The 24883-nt window shown below is 43.3% G+C and overlaps 1 protein-coding gene across 3 annotated transcripts in view; it reads right to left on the bottom strand.

Moving 5' to 3' along the window:
• The window catches only part of LOC144695990 (transcription factor HIVEP3-like), a 425012-nt gene that overhangs the window by 327532 nt on the left and 72597 nt on the right, over positions 1-24883 (bottom strand). Inside the window, exon 1 of one of the 3 annotated variants that reach the window (XM_078567136.1) lies at positions 6980-7034. The exons of the other annotated variants lie outside the window; for them this stretch is intronic. The gene's annotated coding sequence lies outside the window, so the exon portion shown is untranslated. Of the gene's footprint in view, positions 1-6979; positions 7035-24883 lie in introns of those variants that run through there. 3 annotated transcript variants of the gene reach the window in all.

The raw sequence follows: 24883 nt of genomic DNA, 5'->3' as shown, positions 1-24883 counted from the left end.
GCCCTTGAGAAGTTTGGGGATCTTTCTCGATGGAGCTGAGAAAGCCGAATGGTAGCCAAATTGAGGTCTTCAGTATTATGCAGGGCTACGATAAGGTAAAAAGGAACAGATCATTCCCAATGGGGAGTCCACCAGATGTCTTCACCAAAGGAAGTCTGCATGAAGCACTACTCAGCTGAGGCAATTAAACTTTAAGCCAAACCAGATCAGAATCAAAAGTTCAGTCAAAATATCAGGAACTATTCCCAACAAGTTGGAATCTAACTTTAAGACTCTAATAAAATAGTCCAGAACACTGCAAGTCACTAAAGAATTAAAGAGTGGTGCACCTTGTTAAAGATGGTCTGAAAGAGGTCTATAAAATTATTAAAGGGTTTGATGGGATAGATGTAGAGAAGATGCTTTCTCTTGGGGAGGACAAAACTAGGGGTCATGAATTTACAAAAGCCATGAATAAATCCATTAGGGAGTTCAGGAGAAACTTCTTTACCCAGAGTGGTGAGAACGTGGAACTCATTACTTTAAGGAGTAGTTGAGGCGAATACAACTGATGGTTTTAAAGGGGAGCCGAGTGAGAACATAATGGAGAAAGGAATAAAAGGCTCTTGTGGAGGATAAACACCAACATAGATCATTTAGGCTGAATGGCTTGTTTATGTGGTGTAAGTTCTATGTAAAATCAGGATGTTCAACAAAAAAAAAACAAAGACACACAAGAGCTTGAAGTGACAAACTTAAAATACGATGCGGTTTTGCTATGCTGGTTCAAATCCTGCTCAAACCACTGCTGCTTAGAGTTCTGTTCAATGTTCAATTAAATAGTAGTTAGAGCTGCCTAAGAGAGTTCACCTCTCTCAGAGTCTTCCAGACACTCCAGCAAGGTAGACACTGGGAGATCAACGTCCATCTGTGAGATTTCAAGGCACAAGAAGCAATTTCCCTCAAGCTGCACCTTAAATATGAGTGCCCACCACCATTCAGTCATACAACATGACTTTTATACTCTTTCTGGAGAAGAAACAGGTGACTTTGGGCCCAAAGTTTGCTCCCAAAGCTCGACAGCATTGGCAGTTTTCCTCACCTTGTGGCTGGGTCTGTTGTAGATTAATTGATAGGGATTGATTGTTATGATTAATCAATAATTCTATTTTAATCATTTTCAGTGATGAGGTGGCAGAAGGTGCAGAAGATGGGGCTTGGCCTGTTCTCATCTAGTGATTCCTATTGCTCCAAGTGTTGGAGGCAGTGCAGAAAAGAGCCACAAAGCTGATCTCTCCTTTCAAAATTGAGTTATGGGACTGGAGAAACTGAGCCTTGAAAGGAGGTTTCTGCATCTCCGTGGTTCAGGGGTAGTAATTATGGTACTCCACTCATGTACTTGACAAAGATCACTCACCATACAGAAAGACTTACATTTACAAAGTGCCTTTCACAACTTTGGGGCATCCAAAAGCACTTTACAGCTAATGAGTTGCTTCTCAGGTGTTGTTGCAGTTGTAATGTAGGAAATGGGACAGCCTAGCTATGCACAGCAAGTTCCCACAAACAGTCATGAGATAAAGAATTAGGTAATATGGGATTTTCTTAGGGATGTTGACTGAGAGACAAATATTAGTCAAGACATTAATGTAGATGTATATAAGATGGTAAACATTTTGGAAAAGATACCAGAAAATTAATTGCCACAGCCACAGGTTCTCAACTAGCAAAATGTAAACTGCTATCAGGAAGTTTATCTTCACACAAAGAATGACTGACACATAAGATGGATTCCTGGATACAGTTGTTCAAGGTAAAACTCTGGAAAAATCCCAAGAACTAATCAGATGCTAGCATGCGGCTCACTTTGAGGTCATTCTGCATAGATGGACTTGGACAAGCCAAATGGCTTCCTCATCTGGAAACACATCTTAAGGTTTTGTACCCCCTCCCATTGTGTCCATGGTGCAGTACCGAGACGCACAGACCTGGGGGAGGTCATGGGGAGAATTTTCTACCCATCGGGGGAGCTGATCGCTGCCCACGATCAGCTGCACGCCACTATTTTACATGGGTGGCCCTATTAAAGCCCACCCAACATGACGAGCACCCGGAAGCACTGAGCGCTCCCTGTGCGGGTGGGGGGAGTAGGCTGAGTCGGGGCCTGTGCTATTTCGCGCATGCGTGTGAAAGAGCGCAGGGATCTCCCTGAGGCACCGGAGCTACTTCCGGGAGTTTAATTTCATTATGCAAAACTGAAGTAAAGAAGAAAAAAATTCAGGCATGCCCCCTCATGTGACAGTGTCACATGAGCTGGGACATGTCAATGAATTTTAATTAAAAAATGTATTTGATTTTTAAATCCTTCATGAAACCTCATCCTGCCCGTGGACGAGGTTTCATGATAAATGCGAAGGCCGCCTGGGTTCTTCGCCTGCCCGCCAACCTTAAGGTTGGACGGTTAGCTCCGTTAAGTCTCTTAATTAGTTTTTAAATGGCCTTAACAGGCCTTTGACAGTTCGGCGGGCACGCAGCCGAGCACACGCCCGATGTCACCGCGCGTCATTATACACGTCGGCCCGCCCCCACACGCTGACTCAAAGATTCAGGCCCATAGTTTTGATCCACGATACGTGTCAACTTCAGTACAGGTTAGGTGGGACGAGGTGGGGTTGGGAATGGGGTACTACTGTTACTCAATGTCCCTGAAATAGGATGGAGGTCAGCAAGAAAAAAATCAGCCAGATTTCCAGATATTGATTTCTCTCAAGTAACTTCTGCTGGACTGCGTGGGTATGTGGACACTGCAGGGTTTCCAGTATGCAGATACACACAATACATCACACCACGCAGTCATTGGGCACTGGTTTGTGAGGAATGGGGATGAAACCAAATTCCTGATATCAGTTGTGAAGTGCTGAGTGGAGGCCAAGTACCTCCTGCAGGAAAGGAAGAGAAAAAATGTCAGAGCTCAGGTTACTCCAACTCAAACTACCAAGCTCAAGGCATCTCCGTTACATCTCTGTTACATTACAGCCCTAGCAGAGGTCAGAGAGCAGATCAATGTGACCAGCTCAACCAAAAAGAACATAGCAAATAAAGCCAAAGGAAATGACTCTAAAAGCAAATATTAAAAAAACTTGCAGATATGCCGCATCTCTCATGACATCTTGAAGCACCTCACAGCTAACAAGTACTTTTGAAGTGCCGTCCCTGTTGTAAAGTAGGAAGCACCACAGCTAATTTGCGCACAGCAAGATCCCACAAACAGCAATGAGACCAATGACCAGATAATCTGTTCTTGGTGGTGGTGGTAGCTCAGGGATAAATGTTGGCAGGGAGATGGCCTTTGCTTTTCTTTAAATAGTGCCTTGGGACATTTTACATTCACCTCAGCAGGCACCTGGGTTTAACATCTCATCTGGCAGACAGCACCTCCGACAATGCAGCACTCACTTGGTGCTGCACTGATGTGTTGACTCAGATTGGAATTGGGTTAATGTTGCCCTTGCCAGAAACGGATACAAAACCTCATTCTGCTAAATTACAAGAGTTTGAGGTCAATATGTGAAAATGCTGGAAAGGTTCAGCAGATCGGACAATATTTATGGAGAGAAAAACATAGAATTTCCAGCATTTTCTGTTTTTATTTCAGATTTCCAGCATTTACAGTATTTCACTTTTTGAAGTAGGTCATTAAGAGCTCAAATAGCTATTTGGTAAAGGAAGTTTGTGGATTGGAAGCTTCTTGCAAATTTCTGGCTGCAGGTCAGAGAAAAACAGCATGAAATGATTCATTTTCTTCCTGAAATGAAACTCTGGACCTTCTGAGTCTAATGTCTGAAATGTATTGGACAGATATGAATGAATAGACAGATGGTAAGGACACTGAAATGCTTTTCCTTCTATTTTGAAGGAACAGCATATTGGGGACGGAGAGTCCTGGTTACTTAAAGAATTGTCCAGAAGCAACAGGAAAAGCAGCGATATTTTTTTCTGCACACTCGCCACATAAGGTTTAAATGACAAAATGTCAAGTTGAAGTTACCAAACTCCACTGGCCCACCCGTAACAAGGAGAATCGTTGATCACCGTAAATCGGCAACCAGCTCCAACATGACCACCGCTCACCACTCAATGGTTAAAATAGAGCATGGTTATTTAATGCAGGCTCACCGCAAATTAAGGAAAGAACTTGCATCTAAATAGCACCTTTCACAACCCCAGGATGCCCCAGGGCACTTCACAGTGAAGTATTTTTAAAGTGTAGTTACTGTTGCAATGTAGGAGATTCAGTTGCCAGATTGCACACAAGAGTCCCCAAAACACCATGAAATAAATTAACGGACAATCTGTTTTAGTGACCAGGACACGGAGGAAAATTCCCTTGCTCTTCAAAATACTGCCACAGGATCCTTTAGGCCCACTAGAGCAGGAGGCTTGGTCTAACATCCCATCCGAAAGATAATATTTCTGACAGTGCGGCGCTCCCTGAGCACCACACTGAGTGTGTCTGCCATTACAACAGTATCTCTACTTTAAAAGTACTTCATTGGCTGTACAGGGCTTTGGGACCTCCTGAGATTGTAAAAGATACCACACAAACACAAGTTCTTTACTTCTTTCATTTGCAGCGAACCCACATTATTATAGACATTCCCAGTTTTATCACAAACTAATCTGTCTATTTCAGCGCTATCAATTAAATAGAGGCAGGCAGATGAGCAGTAGAAATACCAGAAGATCCAAGGCATCAGGAAGTAGTCAATGAGAAGGCTAATGTTGAAGGAAAGAATAGGTAATCTGGGTGAGTCGGCTGGTTGTGGAGCTCTGAGTAGCAAAATGAAATTCCCTCCACTCAGCAAAGTGGTAAAACTGGTTCTCTAACTTCCTCTCACTCCTGCTGATACAGAAACAATCGGAAAAAAATCAGAACGCACACCACATTTTGATGTGGCTAAACAGACATGCATTATCAACTACAAAAATCAACAGGTTCAGTGATGCTGAATGTTATCTGGAAACCATCACCGGATTTAACTGCAGGTTTTTGGAGAGCAATTTTATGCCTTCAGGAAATACAACAAAGGTCTCAATGTTGCCCTGAACTGAAACTGTATATAAAGCATAGCATTTTAAAGCAATCGGTGGATTACCTGAAAGTGGGCTGCATGTGCTTGCTTATGTTTAGGGCTGTAAAGACATTACGTTGTGAGCCTCACTTTATCTAGTTTATGTGATTTGAAATGAAGTCATTTGACCAGGGTTTTATTGACTTGATAATGTGCCCTTGAGCTAAGGAGGGAGAAGGCAAATCACCCAGAGTTCATGTCCCTAATTGTTATCTATTGACTTCTGCTTGAAAGCACAAGCTTGAGTGTCGAGTGCAAGTGTCAAGTGCAAATGTTGATTGCGTGTGCGAGGGTCAAGTGCGAGTGTCGATTGCCAGTGTCGAGTGCCAGTGTCGATTGCCAGTGTCGAATGCCAGTGTCGATTGCCAGTGTCGAATGCCAGTGTCGAGTGCCAGTGCCGAGTGTGTGCGCAAATATTGAGTGCATGTGTGAGTGTCAAGTGCATGTGCAACTGCGTGTGCAAGAGCGTGTGAATGCGTGTGTGCATGCAAGTGCACATGTGCATGCGTATGAGCGAATGTGAGAGTGAGTACGCGCATGTGTACCTGTGTGAATGTGTGTGAGAGAGAGAAGTGTGGGGGAATGTATGTGTGTACGTGTATGAGAGAGAGAGACAGAAAGGGAAAGAGGTGTCAGGCTGGATTTGGCTGTCATGCCTCTACAAGCGATTTTCTGCAATTTAACATGCATGGATCAAAACTGAGTGCAGGTAACATAACTGTGTCACCTTCCAGCCACTATCTCAATGATTTCAGTTCTGATGAAGAGTCATACAGACTCGAAACGTTAACTCTGTGTTCCTTTCCATAGATGCTGTCAGGCCTGCTGAGTTTTTCCAGCAATTTTTGTTTTTGTTTCAGATTTCCGGCATCCGCGGTATTTTGCTTTTATCTCAATGATTGAAACTGGTGCCTTCAGCCCTTCGACTACAAACAAGACCTCACCCCTCACCATGGCCTGAATTTTCAGCTCGCCAGTCGGGCGCAATTGGCGGACCCGGGAGCGGGCGGGAAACAGACTGCCGACCGCGATCAGCCCCCCCAACCGTGACTTCACACTGGCTGTGGCCAATTAACAGCCAGCCAATGTGAAGCATGTGCTGATACGATCAGCGCTGCCTGGTTTGGGGGCAGGAGGAGGGCGAGCACTGAGGTCAGCGCTGGCACTGGGGAGCATGGAATGAGAGCACTCCTGAAGGCAGAGAGCTGCCTCGGGGAGCTGAAGAATTTAAATACAAAAAATAAAGATTTTAAAAACCAGGAAAAAAATGTCCACGCATCAGAAACAGTCACCTCAACTTATACAACATGGATGAGGTTGGATGAGGTTCCCTGAAAAATGCAAAGGCCGCCTGGACGAGTTGCCTGCCTGCCAACCAAAAGGTTGGATGGGCAACGAAAAGTCCCAGTTAATTGCGCCGTTAATGGGATTAATAGCCCTCTTCATTGTTGGCGGGTGCGCTTCCAACTTTAGCGCACACCCGCCGACCGAAATATCACGCGAGTGTGCGATGATGTCGGGACGCTCGCCTATCAACATCGCACACTATTTTACGCTTGAGCGTGTTGGGCACGTGACCACACGCTGAACGAAAAATTCTGCCCCATGAGTAACTGGACTAAAACATCTTTGGTTCAGAGTCATCTGTTCTTTGCATTGTCACGAGCACTAATCCTTCTAAAAGATCCAAAACCTATCACACAATACAGGCAAATGCTGCCATCAGAGAAGCACAGTGACCACAAATGGGTTCTTGACTTGAGGACTGCAAGCTACTATCACTGGGAGAGCACACTAACTAGCCAGGCAGGGAAGAGTTACTTGGACATCAGGAGCATTACCTGTACGGTCAACAACTCACCACCTACTTGGCCTGTGCTCCGAAATGCTGCCTTTGTTGTTCATGGAATAAGATTCCTTGCTTGTCTCCTGATATCTTGGGAATACTGAAAATCAGATGCGTTCATTAGCAGCTGAAATAGTCGTTAGGCTCTGTCTTCTTTATTGTAGTTGGGCAGGAGATGACAGTGCTGAAACAAGAGTGGGTGGAGTGCATGCATCAGATGTAGTAGCTCGGAACTCGCAAACCAATTCCATTTTGTTTCAGTTGCCTTCCATTGGGAAATGAGTCCATGCTGCTTTGCAAACAGCCGGGTCATGCTCCACTATGTTATGAATTTTCAGACAATACTTTTAAAATTTTGGACACAAACAAGCAGTCTGTTAAAATGGCCACTGAAAATCATTTGGCATTTCGAGCCAGACAGTCCTCAGTCTCAAGCAAATGCCTAGTTGAGTATGGATATTCACAGCCAGCTGGGAAATTCACACATCCCTTTGTTTAAGGATGGATCATCAACAACAGAACTATATCATTCCAGCCAACTTATCTTTCTGTTTCACCATGGCCCAAAGGAACATTGAAACTCAATGTGTATTAGATGAATGTGAAAGGGATTCCATCGATCCTTCATTGTATTATGATGGGCTCTCATCCAAACTAGGCAGGGTGAATTTCAAAGCATCAAACGACAACACAGTATATGCAGTCAATACACCATCTTACTTTTGACAATGGGTTTTGAACTTGTACAAGTCACACGATGAGCACAGCCATGTTTTTTTGGCTGTTTTTAAAACAGCAAAAGCTGCTTACAGAGAAAGAGTTTGCATCAGAGTCCATCAGTGAAGCCATTGAACCAGCTACAATTAAGCAACCAAGGCAATAAACAGCAATAACTTAACAGTAGGCGGAAGACTCTCCCCAACCTGCTCCAACTTCAAGTTCACCTGAGAACCAACCCGATGGAAATCCAACTACAAGAAATCTCACAGCTTTCCCTTCAACCAAAAACTACATGCCTGCTTTGCCACAAAAGAGAGACTGAGACAATTATACTTTGTAATCATATTTTTTTCCTTCATCACTATCTAATCTTTGTGTGAGCGATATTGTGTTTGAGTTGAGTGAGCGAGACGTCACATTTTTAAACCTCCAGGACAAGTGTGGGATAACAAATAACCTTCTTCATTTCTAAATTCTCAAAAAACCTGCTGTTGGAATTGTTTAAGCCAGAAAAATCACTCTGAGGGTAAGAAAATACACACATCTCACATACAAAATGCATTAATCATGGGCAGTAAGAAGGCACATTAATTCTGTCTGTGCCGGCAACATGAAGAACAAGCTTTTTTTTTGTTGCTTGCCACTTGTCATCACTACCATGAATAGCATTCATTGGCCATCCCTAATTGCTCTTCAGAAGGTGGTGGTGAGCCACCTTCTTGAACCGCTGCAGCCCATATAAGTACAGCCACAGTCCTGTTATGAAGGGAGTCCCAGGTTTTTAACCCAGTGACCATGAAGCAATGGCGATATTGTTCCAATTCATGATGGTGTATGAGTTATAGGGGAACTTGCATCTGCTACTCTTGTCCTTCTAGATGGTACAGGTTACAGGCTTGGAAGGTGCTGTCGAAGGAGGCTTGGCGAATTGCTGCACTGAATCTTGTAGATGGTACACACTGCTGCCACTGGGCATTGGTGGTGGAGGGGGTGAATGTTTAAGATGGCGGATGGGGTACCACAATCGAGCAGGCTGCTTTGCTCTGGATCGTGTCGACCTTGTGTGTTGTTGGAAGTGTGCTCATCCAGGCAAGTGGAGAGTATTCCATCACACTCTTGACTTGTGTGACAGGCTTTGGGAGTCAGGAGGTGAGATACTCGCCACAGAAATCCCAGCCTCTAACTTGCTCTTGTAGTCACAGTATTTACATGGCTGGTTCGGGTCAGTTTCTGGTCAAAAGTAACCCTCAGGGTGTTGATATTGGGGGATTCAGCGATGGTAATGCCATTGAATATCAAGGGGCGATGGTTAGATTCTCTCTTGTTAGAGATGGTCATTGCCTGGCACTTGTGAGTTATGAGTGTTACTTGCCACTTGTCAGCCCAAGTCTGGATATTGTCTTGATCTTGCTGCATGCAGACATGGACTGCTTCAGTACCTGAGCAGTTGGGAACAGGACTGAGCACTCTGTAATCATCAGTGAACATTCCCACTTCTGACCTTATGCTGGAGGGAAGGTCATTGATGAAACAGCTGAAGAGGGTTGGGCCTAGGATATTATTCTGAGGAACTCCTGTAGTGATGTACTGGGACTGAGACAATTGACCTCGAATGATCATAACCATCTTGCTTTGTGCTAGGTATGACTCCAGTCAGAGGAGATATTTCCCCCTGATTCCCATTGATTTCAATCTGACCAGGGCTCCTTGAAGCCATATTCAGTCAAATACTGCCTTTGTGTCAAGGGCAATCATTCTCACCTGACCTCTTGAATTCAGCTCTTTTGTCCATGTTTGGACTAAGGCTGTAATGAGGTCATGAGCTGAGTGGCCCTGGCAGAATGCAAACTGAACATTGATGAGCAGGTTGTTGCTGAGAAGTTCTGCTTGATAGCACTGTCAACAACATGTTCCGTTATTTTGCTGATGTTTGAGTACAGGCTGATGGGGCAGTAATTGACTGGAGTGGATTTGTCCTGGGCAATTTTCCACAGTGTCGGATAGGTGCACACCAGCTTGCACACACACAGTGCCTAAGGAGTACCTTCCATTCTAGCCCAGCATGTGGCATCTCAGTCCCAAGTTGAAACAGGCAGAGAAGGCAGTCAAAACTCCAAGGCAAGAACAAACAGTGAAGGGTTATGTCTGACTAACAGATGGGGAATGGAAATACATTGAACAACTCTTTCAAATAACTGGCACAGGCACGATGGGCCAAATGGCCTCCTGTGCTTTAAAGCTTCTATGATTCAGTAGATAATTTAACAAGACTGTAATCTTGAGTGATATCAGGAACATCCAGGTATGGCTGTAAGCTCATGCTGATTGGATGTCTGCTCTATGTCATAACCCAGAGTGTAAATTAGAAAACAGGGAGGTATGTATTGAGCTTAATGGAGAGCATATCATTGTTACAACAGCACCGATAATGTTCATCAATGGCAACTACAAGTTCAACCAGTGTGGCGATCTCCTCTATCAAGTCATGTGCAAAATAGCCTTGGCATGATTAGTGCTCTCTTCCTTTATAAAGGACAAGACAGCAGAGATACTGGATGCTGATGTGAAAGTGTTTGCTGAGCTGATGGGAGCCTGTGACAATCATGTAAAGACCATTATTGTGGGTAAGTACATTAACAGGGTCAGGATCAACTTGCCAACTGTCAAAGGGTCTGCATGGCCACTTGCATGCTTCAATGAAATTATAGATCAGTAGCTACCTTACTGAGGTGTTCGATATCTGCAGAAGAAATGGTGCACACGATGTTCGAGGAGAAACTGCAGAATTGGACACTCTACAAACCTGTTAATGCGAGGCTGCAGAGATGAACATAAAGGCAAACCTACTCCTTTCTATGCTGCAACCCTCCCACTTCACTCTGTCTGTTCTAAGAATTAGCCAGCTAGGTTCTGCAGAAATAGGTGCAGGCAGGATCTCTTCGCTAGGGCACGCTGACCTTTGATAACAATAGAAATTGCCGCACTGAGATGGGGAACGTAAAGATCAAACAACAGCTCCACTTCTTCTCCTCCTCCATGAAGGAGTGTATCGAGGTCTTGATGTTTCACAATGATATCCTGAATGGGGAGTACACCATCCCTTTTCTGCAGAAGATTCTCTTTCAAGCAACAAGCAGAATTTCCAGTGGATGTGCATCCTCCAGCTGTTAGTTTACTTGAGTATATAAAAAATCATAGGAACCCAGGAGCAGGAATTCAGCCCCCTTAAACCTGTTCAGTTAGGTCATGGCTGACCTGTATCTTAATGCCATCTACTCACCGTGGTTCCAAAACCCTTAATAACCTGGTCTAACAAAACAGCTACCAATCTCAGTTTTGAGCTTTTTCAGGCTCCGCAGCTTTTGGAGAGAGCTCCAGATTTCCACTACTCTTGCATAATAAAGATCTACTTAATTCAGCATGCTGTAAGGCAGACACGGGAGGAACAACCCACACATGGATCAAGTGAACATCAAAGCAACAGAAGGCTGATGTGTTCGCTTGTGACCCCTGCCGCACACACTCTGGCATCACCGCCTCTTCATTGTGGCTGGGTCAAAAAACTCCCTTCCTAGCAGCACTGTGGGTGTACCTACACCATATGGCCTGCAGCGGTTCAAGAAGGCAGCTCACCACCACCTTCTCAAGGGCAACTAGGTATGGGAAATAAATGCTGGCCTAGACAGCGATGCCCACATCCCATGAACAAATAATGAAAAAAAAAGCCAAAAACATTAACCTATCTTTCCTCTGACTGATGTACGGTGTGCTTTAAGTGTTTTCCGTTTTTATTTGTCTTAAAAGCTGTCTGCTCTGCAGTTTGAAGGGCAGGCTTGTGATAGTGAAAGGGTTAATGACGACAGAGCTGACTGCAGTAGGCACCAGTGACAGACCATTTACATTTTTGCTGATGGGCGACAGATTGCATTTTCTTTTCCTGGTGCTTTAAATAAAGTATCTGCTGCCCCAAATATTCCGTTTGGAAAAATCACTCATATTAAAAAAGTCGATTACAGCCCTACAATTAGAGCGTTATCAGGTTTCAGGTCATGGAACAGCACCGCTGAATCCTCAATTGGAAAGTTAAGAGTATTTAAACTAGGAACTGCGCTGGGCTGGCGACACTTCAGTAGGTTAAATGCTGGGGCCTGGGTTTGTATCAAACCCACACCAGCTGTGAGCTAGCTGTAAAGGAGTCAGGGATTCGGAAGCTCACCAAGTGGAAGGGACTCCACAAGTCTGCTCCTGGTTCAACGACTTACATTTATACACTTCCTTTGACATAACCTAAATCAGTGATGGGCAACCTAGGCTAGTGAGTGGGCCACATGAGTGGTCCTTCTTCATTTCAGTGGGCCGCAAGATTGAAATCGGGCATGTGCACTAACCATGACCCCGTGAATAAGAACTTGTGGGGCGTGCCGATTGAACCGTAGCAGCACTTTGGTTGGACGCAGAGGGAGCACACAGCTCTCCCAGTCATTGTCGTGTGCAATCAGCGCGCATCTCACTTCACGGGCCCTTGCTTTGCGTGCGTATCACTTTAGTAATACCGGTAGGAAAAAAACTACGCAGACGGAAACCAGCAGAATCTGGCAACCCTGCGCACGGGCAACAGTAAACAAATTGGCTTGCACGCCGCATTCAGGACCCCGATAGACCGCATGCGGCCTGCGGGCTCAGGTTGTCCACCACTGGCCTAAGCAGTCCCTAGGTGATTCACAAGAGCGTTATCTGAATTAAATTTGACACCGAGCCACATTTTTAAAAACTCGGTCATGGGGCACGGGTGTCGGTGGTTAAGTTCGGTGGTTAGGCCAAAATTTATTGCCCATCTCTAATTGCCCATGCGAAAGTGGGGGTGAGCTGCCTTCTTGAACCGCTGCTGTCCATGTGGTGTAGGTACACCCACAGTGCTGTTAGGGAGGGACTTCCAGAATTTTGACCCAGCGACAGTGAAGGAACAATTATATATTTCCAATTCAGGATGGTGAGTGGCTTGGAGGGGAACTTCCAGGTGGTGCAGTGGTCTTCCCATGTATCTGCTGCCCTTGTCCTTCTAGATGGTAGTGGTCATGGGTTTGGAAGGTGGTAACTTGGTGAGTTCACATATTAGATGTTAGGAGAGGTGAGCAAAAGCTTGGTCAAGGAAGGAGGTTTTAAGGACCAAGTTAAAGGAGGAGTGAGAGGCTGAGAGATTTAGGGAGGGAATTCCAGTGCTTGGGGCCAAGTCAGCTGAAGGCACAGCAACAAATGGTGGAGTGATGGAAATGAGGAATGCGCAAGAGGTCAGAAATGGAGGCACACTAATTGACAATCGCACTTGGACAGGCCACAGGATGGCTCATATGGGGAATGGGAACAGTATCACACTGGTACAACAAGAGTGCTCTTCTGAGGCTAGGGATGATAGCACCCAGGAAATGGGTACAAGAATTATACAAAGAAGAAGAGGGTGTAGCCATGAAAAAAAGCTTCAAAATTGGGTCTTTTCCTCCCGAGAACTGAGATAGCTGAAGGGAGATTTAAAGAGGCTTTCCAAATTAAGACAGAATCTTGAGAATAAATAGTTAAAGATGCAAGTTGCGTGCAAATTAATTCCACACAATTTTCCCACTTAAAAACATCTCCTGCACCAATTATACTCGAAAAATGAAAATTGAGTTCCACCCATGAACTTATAGCATGTATTTTTTTAAACATTTAGAATGTAACCCATATAACTACCAGTTACATTTAAGAAAGAAAGGACTTGCATTCATATAAGACCTTTCACAACCGCAGCACATACCTTTCAGAGTCAATGAAGTATTTCTGAAGTGTCATCACTGAGGTAATGCAGGCAAATGCATCAGCCAACCGGTGAGCAGCAAGCTCCCACAAACAGCAATGAGTTAAACAGCCCTATAATCTATTAGCCAGGGCTCTGACCTACACTCTAGAGAGCAGGTAAGCTCTGACCTCACTCAGTATTTACTTAACAACAGTAATAATTTGTGACCTTAAAGAAGCACTGCCTTTATCTTAGTGGCAGACGTGCCAGTCATGGTTGGTAGCACTCTTGCCTCTGAGTCACAAGGTTCTGAATTCCCCCTCCAGGCTTGAGCACAAAAATCAAGGCTGATACTCCAATGCAGCAGTGAGGGATCCAGTACTATTGGATGAGATGTTAAGCCAAGATCCCATTGGTCTGCATGGGTGTGTGTAAAAGGCCGTATGACGCTATTTTGAAGAAGAGCACCTGGCTGATATTTATCCCTCAATCAATATTATAAAAACAGTTTATCTGATAATTATCACATTGCTGCTTGTGGAAGCTTGCTGTGTGCAAATTGGCTGCCGTGTTCCCTATCTTACAACAGTGACTACACTCCAAAAAGTGCTTCATTGACTGTAAGGCACATTGAGAAATCCAGTAGACATGAAAAGCACTGTATAAATGCGAGTCTTTCTCTCTTCATTTCAGAATAATACGCAGCGTATTATGTGTTATAACAATTCTTTCTGTGTGATGTAGCTTGTCGTCCGACCGACCATAATCTATGTCATGGAACACCCGTTAGTAACATAATTTAACTGGCATTAAAAAGTAGAATAATTTTAGTTTATTAAATGTGTTTATGGGGTTAGGATGCATTTTTATCATTAGGTACGGAGTTGGTGATATTGTGTGATTTGATAACTGCAGAAAGTTCACAAACAAAATGTCCAAATGCAGATGAAAAAACAACTCAAAGAAAAGCAATATGACCTGTCATACATTTTAAAATGTGTCAATCAAACTGTCTTTTGCATGGTGGGCAAAACCCCTAGGTCTGTTAGAAAGTCACAGAGACCATCCTTTGTGGGTCTCCCAATGATGGTGGAGTTGAAAATTGGCTTTATGTTAAAAATGACTGTTGCAATAAAATGCTGTGGGATTACTTGGTGAAAGCATTTCCCTCTTAACATGCAGGCTGGACACCCACTTGTTGGTTAATCTTCTCCACTACCTGTGTTTTTGGTGCAATGAACGCTACTGCAGTTTGTGAAGGGTCTCTTGGTTAGCACCAGGAACTTCTGTTGTACTGCTTTTGAACTGCCATATATACCCAAGTCAGGTAGCTCTATTCAAAGCATTGCCATCGTCAATGCTGGAAAGTTACTTGACACTGCAGCTGTGGAACAATCCCTTGTTCATTTAGTTAATCACACAATCATAGAAACTGCAGCACACGAGGAGCAATGGGCCACAATGCCTGGGCCAGTGCTAACTTGAGATTCTCTCTTCAAATCCCATTTTCTGTCCTTTCAGTATCTCTTTATACTTTTCATATACCTGTACAGTTCCCTCTTGCATGACAGGCAGTCACAATGAGCTGAATAGCCTTCCAGCTGTATAATTCTATTGTATCGTTTTATCATGTTACTGGCACTGTTCAATAGCGATCTGTGATAAAGTTCTCCATATTCCAATAACTCTCTGCATTGAAAAATAAATTGACACCCCTCTCCCCCACCCACATACCTTGTCCCTTCTAGTAATTTATGAGCCTATAACGCCCCGTTACCAAACCAACGCCTTTATAACCTTGCTCTGACTTTAAACGGTACGAGCTGCCTGTTGCTTAGTTACGGGACTCTTGCTGTGTTTAAGAAGCCTGTTCGTGTAATTACGTAATGTTTCACAGCAATGCCGGATGTCTGACGGCTTTGGAGATGTGTGCTGATCACTTCACATAAAGATCTGTAATAAAGTTCCCAACTGACACAGCTCACACTTCTTTCTACACATCAGCACAGCTCCGATTAAGCCAGAACACCGATTCCATGTAATGCGCTAAAATGCTCCATGCACAAGATATTTAACACTGAGACTCATTTGACAGCTCTCTCGTGTCTGAATCAGAAGCTTACAAGTTTGATTTCAACTCGAGATTTCAGCACAAAATCTCGACAGCCCTTCCTAGTGAGGGTGCGCTGCACTGTTAAGAGGTGTTGTCTTCCAGGTGAGAGGTGGACGTCCCTCATCACTGAAACTGTTGGTCATTATCAGTGTTTGTTGGGACTTGCTGTCCACAAGTTGGTTGTTTTATTTCCTACATTAGGACTATGATTATACTACAAAGTACTTAAGCAAAATACCGTAGATGCTGGGAATCTGAAATAAAAATAGAAAATCCTGGAAATATTCAGGTGGCTAATAAGCAGCATTTGGGAAGACAGTACCAAAGTTGGCATTTCAGGCACCCACCTGAATGTTAACTCTTTCTCTCTCCACAGATGCTGCCAGACCGGCTGAGCATTTCCAATATTTTCTGTGTTTACTTTAAAAGTGCTTCACTGGCCGTAAAGTGCTTTGGGAGGACCAGAGATTGTGAAAGGTGCTATATAAATGCAGGTTCTTTCTTTCCTCTTTGGAGATGCTAAGTAATTGTTTCATATACACTAACATCTTCTACATTAGCTAGTTTTCAACAGATGAGTCTAATAGCAAATGTCCGCAAGGGTATTTTTGCTTCTTTATTCTTTCATGGGATGTGGGCATCACTGGCAAGGCCAGCATTTGTTGCCCATCCCAATTCCTACAACTGAGTGGCTTACTGCATTTCAGAGGTCAGTTAAAGTCAACCATATTTCTGCTGGACTGGAATAAAGGTAGGCCAGGTAAAATTCCATCCTCAAAGGACATCAGTGAACTCGAAGAGTTTTTACAACAATCAATGATAGTTTCCGTTACTGAGACTAGCTTTATATTACAGATTTATTAAGTGAATTTAAATCCCACCAACTACAATGTGTCACCAGGGTATTAGGCTAGGCCTCTGGATTACTAACCCGGTGACATTACTACTATGCCACCATCTCCCTCTATTCATCGCTGGTGTCCTATCCTGGCCTTCCCTCATGTTCACACATGTCTAAAGAGGGCAGCAGAATGGAAATCCTGCCTCATTATTCTCACCATAGCCTGAGGTCAAGCAAGAGCCTTACTGTGATAAAAACAAAAGATGCTGGAAACACTCAGCACGTCAGAGAGCATCTGTGGAGAGAAACAGAGTTCACATTTCAGGTCGTGATGACCCTTCATCAGAGCCTTATTGTAGCCTGTCTGAGGTCAACACAACTCACCACAAACTACAGTTAAAATATAGGACCTTTGTGGTTGACACACCTTACATGCGCCCAATGAGTCAGCAAGGACTACCAGACTGAACTGAACTTATACAAAAGAAAGATTTTCATCTCTGTGGCGCCTTTCACAACCTTAAGACATCCCAAAGTGCTCTGTAGCCAGTGAAGTACTTTTGAAGTGTTGGCATTATTATTATGTAGGAAATGCAGCAGCCAATTTGTGCAAAGCAAGGTTCCACAGACAGCAATGTGATAATGAATAGATCATTTGCTTTTGGGTCAATTGATTGACAGACAAACATTGGCCTGCGCACTAGGGAGAACTTAACCGTTCATCCTTCAAACAGTAGCATGGGATCTTTTACCACCACCTGAGAGAGCAGTTAGGGCCTCAGTTCAATGTCTCATCTGTATTTATAGCATTGTAGCATTGTTCGCATGATAAAATGTTCTAAGGTACTTCACAGAGGCGCAAGAAATGAAATGAGGATGAGCCAAAAGTGGAGTCGAGGAATGACCAAAAACTTAGTCAAAGATGTGGGTTTTAAGGAGGGTCTTAAAGAAGGAGAGGGAGATGGAGACATACAGGAGTTTATGGAGGAGATTCCATAGGTTAGGGCCTAGACCACTGCCCAGCCTTCTATTTAACGGGTATACCTTTCCCCATTGTAATCACAGCCACACCTCTCCAAACCTGCATTTTTCCATTGACAGCGCATGGCTGGCTAGGGATGGGGATGACTGTTAGACAAGGCAAGCCAACAAACTTATACCTGCAAGTAGCCAGCCACTGCATGTTTTGTGAAGGCGGGCCCCTGATGTGGGGGTAGCCACCTCATGATGAGTGTTGGAAGATGTTACACCAGAAAATCCTTGGTGAAAAATCCAATCCCTCATTTCTCCCCCATTTAATCTTCATTAACTCTTTCTTAACACGAAAATGCTTAGGTTCTGTTATTTTATACAACAATCAATTAGAATATTCATTTCAGCAACACGTTCGGTATTTATATTCCATTACACACGTGGTCATTTCAACTTGAGTGACCAAAATCAGTTTAAACCTCAGTTATGAATGACTTTGAACTGTCCTCAAATGTCATCTACTTATCAGTCTTGTGAGGTAGCAGCTAAATCACAAGGGGCTTCTTGCACTTCAGTGCCTAGCTGAACAAATCAAACACACAACAGGCCTTTACTCCATGTGTCCACTTCCCCTCTTTCCCATCATGGAAATTTCCTAATCGATGCTGCTTTGTCATGAATGCTTAATGCATTGGCACCAAATTCCAGCCTCTCCCATTGTAACACAGTTTTCAATGCACTCAAGAATGGGTTGAAACAGCATGGGCAAGAGTTTGACACAAACACATTAACATAGGAACAGGAGCAGGTCATTCAGCCCCATGAGCCTGGACCGCCATTCAATGCTGTTCATTGTTGATCTGCGTCCAACTGCCTTGATTCCAATTAATCATTTGTGCCGAAACAGAACCGATTGGAAAATATCTCCTATTGTTTGACAAAGAGTGACATGTAGAAGGGACAAAAGGGAACAATTGACATGTAACATGATCTTATTAAACTCAATCAACAGATTATAAAAATGGCAATTATTGAAATTAACTCTTACTGCTTTGCAAAAATGGAAGCCAATCATCTCAGTCACAAGGCATTGCTACAGGAGTTTCTCAAGACACTGTCCTAGACCCATCTTCATCAGCTGCTTCCTGAATGACTTTCCCTCTATCATAAGGTCAGAGGCAGGATGTTTGCTGAGGATTGCAGTGTCTAGTTCCATTGGCAATTCCTCAGATAACGAAGCAGTCCGTGTAGGCATGCAGCAAGATCTGGACAACATTTGGCAAGTAATACCTGACCCACGCAAGTGCCAGGCAATGACCACATCTAACAAGTGAAGGGCACGAATCTAAAGCACAGAACATTGAGGAGAAGAAGACAATCAATGGCGTTCCCATTGCTGCATTCGCTACCATCAACATCTTAGGGGTCATCATTGACCAGAAACTTAACTGGATCAGCCACATAAATACTGTGGCGGAAAGAGCAGCTCAGAGGCTGGGAATTCTGTGACAAGTGAATCATCTCCTGACTCCCCAAAACGTTTGCACTATCGACAAGGCACAAGTCAGGAGTACGATGGAATACACTCCATTTGCCTGGGTGAGTGCAGCTCCAACAACACTCAAGAAGTTCAACGCGATCCAGGATAAAACAGCCCACTTGATCAGCCCCCCTCCACCAGCTTAAATATTTGCTCCTTCCACATCTACAAGATGCATTGCAGCAACTCACCAATGTTTCTTTCAAAGCCCCTACCAAACCTGCAACCTCCATCATGCAAAAGGGCAAGAGTAGCAGCACAGGGAACACTAACATCTCCAAGTATTCCTTCAAGACACACATCATCCTGGTCTGGAATTATATCACTGTTCCTTCATTGTCACTGGGTCAAAGTCTTGAAACTCCCTACCTAACAGTACTTTCAACACACGGACTGCAGCCATTCTGAAAGCAGCTCACCATCACCTTCACAAGGGCAATTAGGAATGGGCAATAAATGTCAGCTTTGCCAGTGGTACTTGAATCCCGTGAATGAATAAAGGAAGTTTATATTTTTTATTTACAACATTATCTGACAAAAAGGCTTTTAAGGTATAGCGTGATTCAACCCATCGTCCATGTAACATCTATGCACTTCCACAGTCTTGATATCTCATCTAAAAGTTGACAGTTCCGGCAATACACCACTCCCGCAAAACTACATCGAAATGTCAGCATAGATTATGTGCTCACATCCCAGAATGAGGTGATGTATTCAGTGTTAGTTCATGACAAGGCAAGGGATTCTGTTTTGTCCTGCACACCCGCACCCTAAGTGTTCTCCTTTCACGCTGTTCTGTTCTCCCTTGGAAGTTGAATACAATCTCTTTCAGCTGGATGTTCATACCCAACAACCAAGGAATCTATTGCTTGGTTTTAAATTGCCATCACCCAGGTAACGTTTTCATCAAGGTTTTCGCTCGGTTAGCTGACTTCAAAAGTTTTGGCACCATGGTTACTTCCCTGCTGATCGACACTCAGGTCGAAAACACGAAGCTGCCTTTTTAATGTAGCTTAACAATTATTTGAAGAGTATCTTCACAGACCTGAAAATCTAGAGATCTATTGACTGCAGGCTTAGCAATAAAGGGGATTGGAAATAAGTGTTCAAAATTATGGAATGGTGGAAGAGAGTAAATAGCCAAAGATTATTCCCACCAGTTAATGAATCACTAACAGAATGGACATCAGTCCCAGATTAGCAGAAGGGGGGCTGGAGAATGTTGGAAGGCATTTTTTTTCACAAAAATGATTGTTAGAATATGTCACACATCTTGAAAGAGTCATTTATGGCATTTAAGAAGGAGTTTGATAAAAATTTAAAGAAGAAAAGTAAAGGCTATGAGGAAAGAGCAGGTGAATGGGATATCAGATAGTGCCAATGATCCAACACCAGCAAAGTACAACGGGCATGGAATATATGAAATGTATCTAACACTGACTCTTCTTTCTATGATGTCTTAAGAAACCTTGGAATGAAGATACCAAGGCCTTGGAGAGGGAGCAGAGGAGATTTACTAGAATGGTACCAGTGATAAAGCTCTTCAGCTGTGTGGGGAGACAAGAGGAACTGGAATTGTCCTTCTTAGAGCAGAGATGTTTAGGAGGGGATTTAACAGAGGTATTCTATAGGGCATATTATATAGGGTTTTGACAAGACTAGATAAAGTGAAACTGTTTCCACTGGCAGGAAAGTAACAAGATGATGCAGATTTGAGATAACTGGCTAAAGAAACAGAGATGACATGAGGATAAATTATTTTTGAATGAGTTATGATTTGGAATGCATTGGATGGAACGGTGTTGGAAACATATTCAATAGCAACTTTCCAAAGGGAATTGGATAAATACTTGAAAAGGACAAAATTGTAGGGCTATGGGGAAAGAATTGAGGAGCTGGACTAATTGGATAGCTCTTTCAATGGTTGGAACGTGCATGATGGACTGAATGACCTCCTTCTGTGCTTTACAAATTTAAAATCGCAGAAGGCAAGGGTCTTTCTTCTGATCTCCAGCAGGAAAGTGCTTATGTAGACATATTGAAGCTGCAGCAATCCAGTGTTCGATGTAAACCAGTTCCCAATCAATGGTAAAGAATGGCTTCAAGGCAAACTGTCGCATATTCAGGAAGATCATCGTTGCAAGCTGGTCTCCTGTGAGGAAACTGGTTGCATTGAAACTGCTGGCTCCTCTCCTCGCATGAATTTAAAACCCCACAGCTTAGGATAATTAGCTAAGAAGCAGCTCGTGGATGCAGGATTTACCTAATGCTGCAGTCAATGTACATAGAATGACAACTTCTAAACACTTTCAGACTGGAATTAACTCAAACAGTTGGGACTCATTGTCTCACCTCTGACTTTAATTCAGGCCACTGAAAGCTAAACATACTGAAACCAAAGCACTACTTCATGGTTAACCTCATCTTCTCCTTAATGTTCTGCACTTTAGACTCAAGTCCTCCAAATATAAAGAAACCCTTTAGGCTTGCAAGGGACAAAGCTTTAAAACCTGAGTTTATAGCAGACTGGATTCTGAGGATCCAACTTGATATGGTTATCAACGAACCAGTACCATGAGAATATAAGCAGAAGGTTTGCACAGTGAGACACCAAATGCTTAACAATTAAACTGTTTCAGGGCTTAAGTGTTACGGGGAGCTTTTGTTTTTCTTAAAGTCAGAACAGTTAAAGACCTGATCTATTTAGCTCCTCATCACATCCTCCAGGAACATCCCAAAGTGCTTTGCATGTAATGAACTTGTTCCAAATGAGGAGATGGTTTTCATGTTGGCAAGCATGCAGCTATTTTGCACAGAGCAAGATCCCACAAACAGTAATGAGACAAATGACCAGTTAAACTGGGCGCAATGGTTCAGGCAGGAACTCCCCATTTGTACAAAAAGAGCAACAGATTCTTTTACATCGAGCTAAATCATCAGAACAGGCAGACGGCACTTCAATTTAATGCTCCATCTGAAAGACAGCATCCTTGCATCTCAGTCAGGAAGTTCATATCACAATCCAAGACTTGAGCATCCAATGCAGCTCTCCTTCAGTATTGCACGGGTGTATCAACTGTGCTCAAAAACTGGAGTGGGGCTTGAGCCCATGACTATTGCCATATAGGCAAAAGTGCTACCAAGTGTTTTTACCAGAATAATAGTTCTGGATTGCCCCTAAAAATACCTTTGCAAACTATTCTTAACTGCAGACTTTGCACTACTGCACATGGTGGTATAACAGGGATAGGGTACATGGCAGTTGTGTAACTGCAAATCCCCATAGAGGGGGTAAATGAAATTGGGCACTTTGTCACCCCAAGTCCCTGTGCATTTATGTGAGAAGACAAGGTAGCGGTTAGTTCAGAGCTCCCTCTTGTCTAATCAGGGGTAGGGGTTCATTGGGGGAAGGAAGAAGACTGAATTTATAAAAGGGAGGCCGAGGAATAAATTGGTGTACGCAGCATTTCGGTGGGCACATTGAGTCCAACAGAAAGAGAAGCCAGTTTAGCCAAGCTGCCTCATTTCATAACCATTCTCAACAAGAACAAATCTGTATCAGCACAGTATGTTAACATGGTTTACTCTTGAGTGCAAAGTTTTTCAGCACACTAATATGGTTAACTCCTGTGTACAAAGTTTGAAACACTTTTGGCAAAATAAAAATTGAAACGGAGGGTTCTCTCTGCCCATCAAACCTTTGAATTTTAAAACTATCTTTGAACTGGAAGCAGGAGCTAGAGAGAAACATGGAACAACTCGAGAAACGGAGACGTGCAAATAATGTTACAAACTTAAAGGCACCAGATTCTTTTCCCCAGATGCAGTGCAAATGAGATTTAGAAACAAGTGTGGTTGATGCTAGTTTGCTGGCAGTATTTATTTTCTGTTTACATTTTTCCCTTTCTCCCCCGAAGGGTTTAACTTCAGTTAGAAAGTGCCTTCCACAACACCCTCTTATCTCCAGCTCAAATAACATTATTTCCATGTGACAATGAGTGTGATGGGCCATGTAATCATCCCTCCATTGCATTCACCCCTCCCTATCCCTGCAACCCCTTCCAGTCCTATGACCCTGAGAGACTGGTGTTCCTCCAATTTTCGCCTCATGTACATCCCCAACTCCCTTTACCCCACCACTGACAGCCATGCATTCAGCTATCTGGGCCTGGAGCCCTGGAATTCCCTCTGTAAACCTCTTCACCTCTCTCCCCTCCTTTAAGACGCTCCTTAAAACCTACCTCTTTTAAAATTGCTTTTGCTCACCGATGCTGATGTCTCTTTAACTGGGTTATTATCAAATTTGGTCCTGGACCAGGATAAGGCACATTGTCCAGATTTTGCCTTCCCAAACTCAATGGTGCTGAAGATGTGTACAGCACCTTTACTACAGCCCCTGAAATCACCTACACTCAACACAGGCCAAGGATCAAATATGAAACATTCCTCATGTATATGGCTCAATGAATCAATGGATATACTTGCTGAGCCATTACAGGAGGCATACGTGAATTCAAATGTACATCTATGAGTGGTATTAAATGCTTGGCAGCTTCATCATGATGGACACTTAAGTGAATTATCTTGACGCACACAAGCACAAAGTTCCCATTTTTCTGTTTCTGCATGAGGTAAGACCCCATTGTAAGTTGGGTGTGAAATCTGTGAGCTGCACTTAAGGTTCAGGGGGTAATGTCTGGTAATGAGCAACACAGGTCACAGGAGTGCCAGGCTCAGTTCCTGTTCCAAGTTAGCTGCTCTCAGCTATGTGTTACATAGAATTCCAGCACATAAACAGTCTATTTGGCCCAACTGGTCTATAGAATTTTTCATGCTCCAAACAAGCCTCCTCCCATCCTACTTCATCTAGCCCTATAAGCATAACCTTCGAATCCTTTCTCCTGCATGCGTTTACCTAGTTCCTCTTAAATGCAACTATGCTATTCACTTCAACGACTCCATCTGGCAGCAAGTTCCACATGCTAACCACTCTATGGGTAACGAAGTGGAGCTGTATAACTGGCCTGAATTTCCTTGCCATTAAATACGGGCGAAGAAGTCAGCCTGGATGTTATATTTGACAAAGGATTTCTACCCGAACCTCCCCCTTCACAGATGCTGACAGGTCTATTGTGCATTTCTCTCCCTTTCTGTTCTTAGTTCCAGGGTTTCAGTTGCTGAAGTATTTTCTTGTCTTCAGAAACCAGACATATGTTTTAAATTGATCTCTGCACATGTGGAGATTATAAAATGCGCACAAAGACTTGTAACTCATACCTTGTAGGTTTTATGAGTGATTTTGTTTATTCGTCAATGGGATGTGGGCATCGTTGGCAAGGCCAGTGTTTGTTAACCATCCTTAATTGCCCTTGAGAGCAGGTAAGAGTCACCCACATTGCTGTAAGTCTGAAGTCACATGTAGGTCAGACCAAGAAAGGATGGCAGATTTCCTTCCCTAAAGGACATTAGTGAACAAGATGGGTTTTTACAACAATTGATGACAATTTTGTGGTCACTATTAGTGAAACTAGCTTTCAATTATAGCCGTTGCCGTGCTAGGATTTAAACCTGTTGTCCCCAGAGCATTAGCCTGGATCTCTGGATTACCAGTCTAGTGACATTACTCATTCATCCCCCCAACTTGGTGTATCATTTGGACTTCCTGACAAATATTAATAGCAAACAGGACTGCAATTACAGAAAATCCTTAATCAAACTTGATTAAAAACTCAACAATAAAAACTGGAAGCCTTGGAAAAATACAGTAGGTCTGGCAGCAACAGCAGAGAGAGAAACAGAGTCAACATTTCAAGTCCAAATGTGGCTTCTTTGGAACTGAGCTTTTGCAGCATTTTCTGTTTTTATTTCGGATCTCCAGCATCCACAGTATTTTGCTTTTATTTTACTGATAAAAATCCAAAATGGCTAAACAGATACATACATAACCCCTAGCAACTTATTGGTCAC

The sequence above is a fragment of the Cetorhinus maximus genome, chromosome 21 (genome assembly GCF_964194155.1).
Source record: "Cetorhinus maximus chromosome 21, sCetMax3.hap1.1, whole genome shotgun sequence".
Classification (NCBI taxonomy): Eukaryota; Metazoa; Chordata; class Chondrichthyes; order Lamniformes; family Cetorhinidae; genus Cetorhinus; species Cetorhinus maximus.
This window is presented reverse-complemented; position numbering and strand designations above follow the sequence as displayed.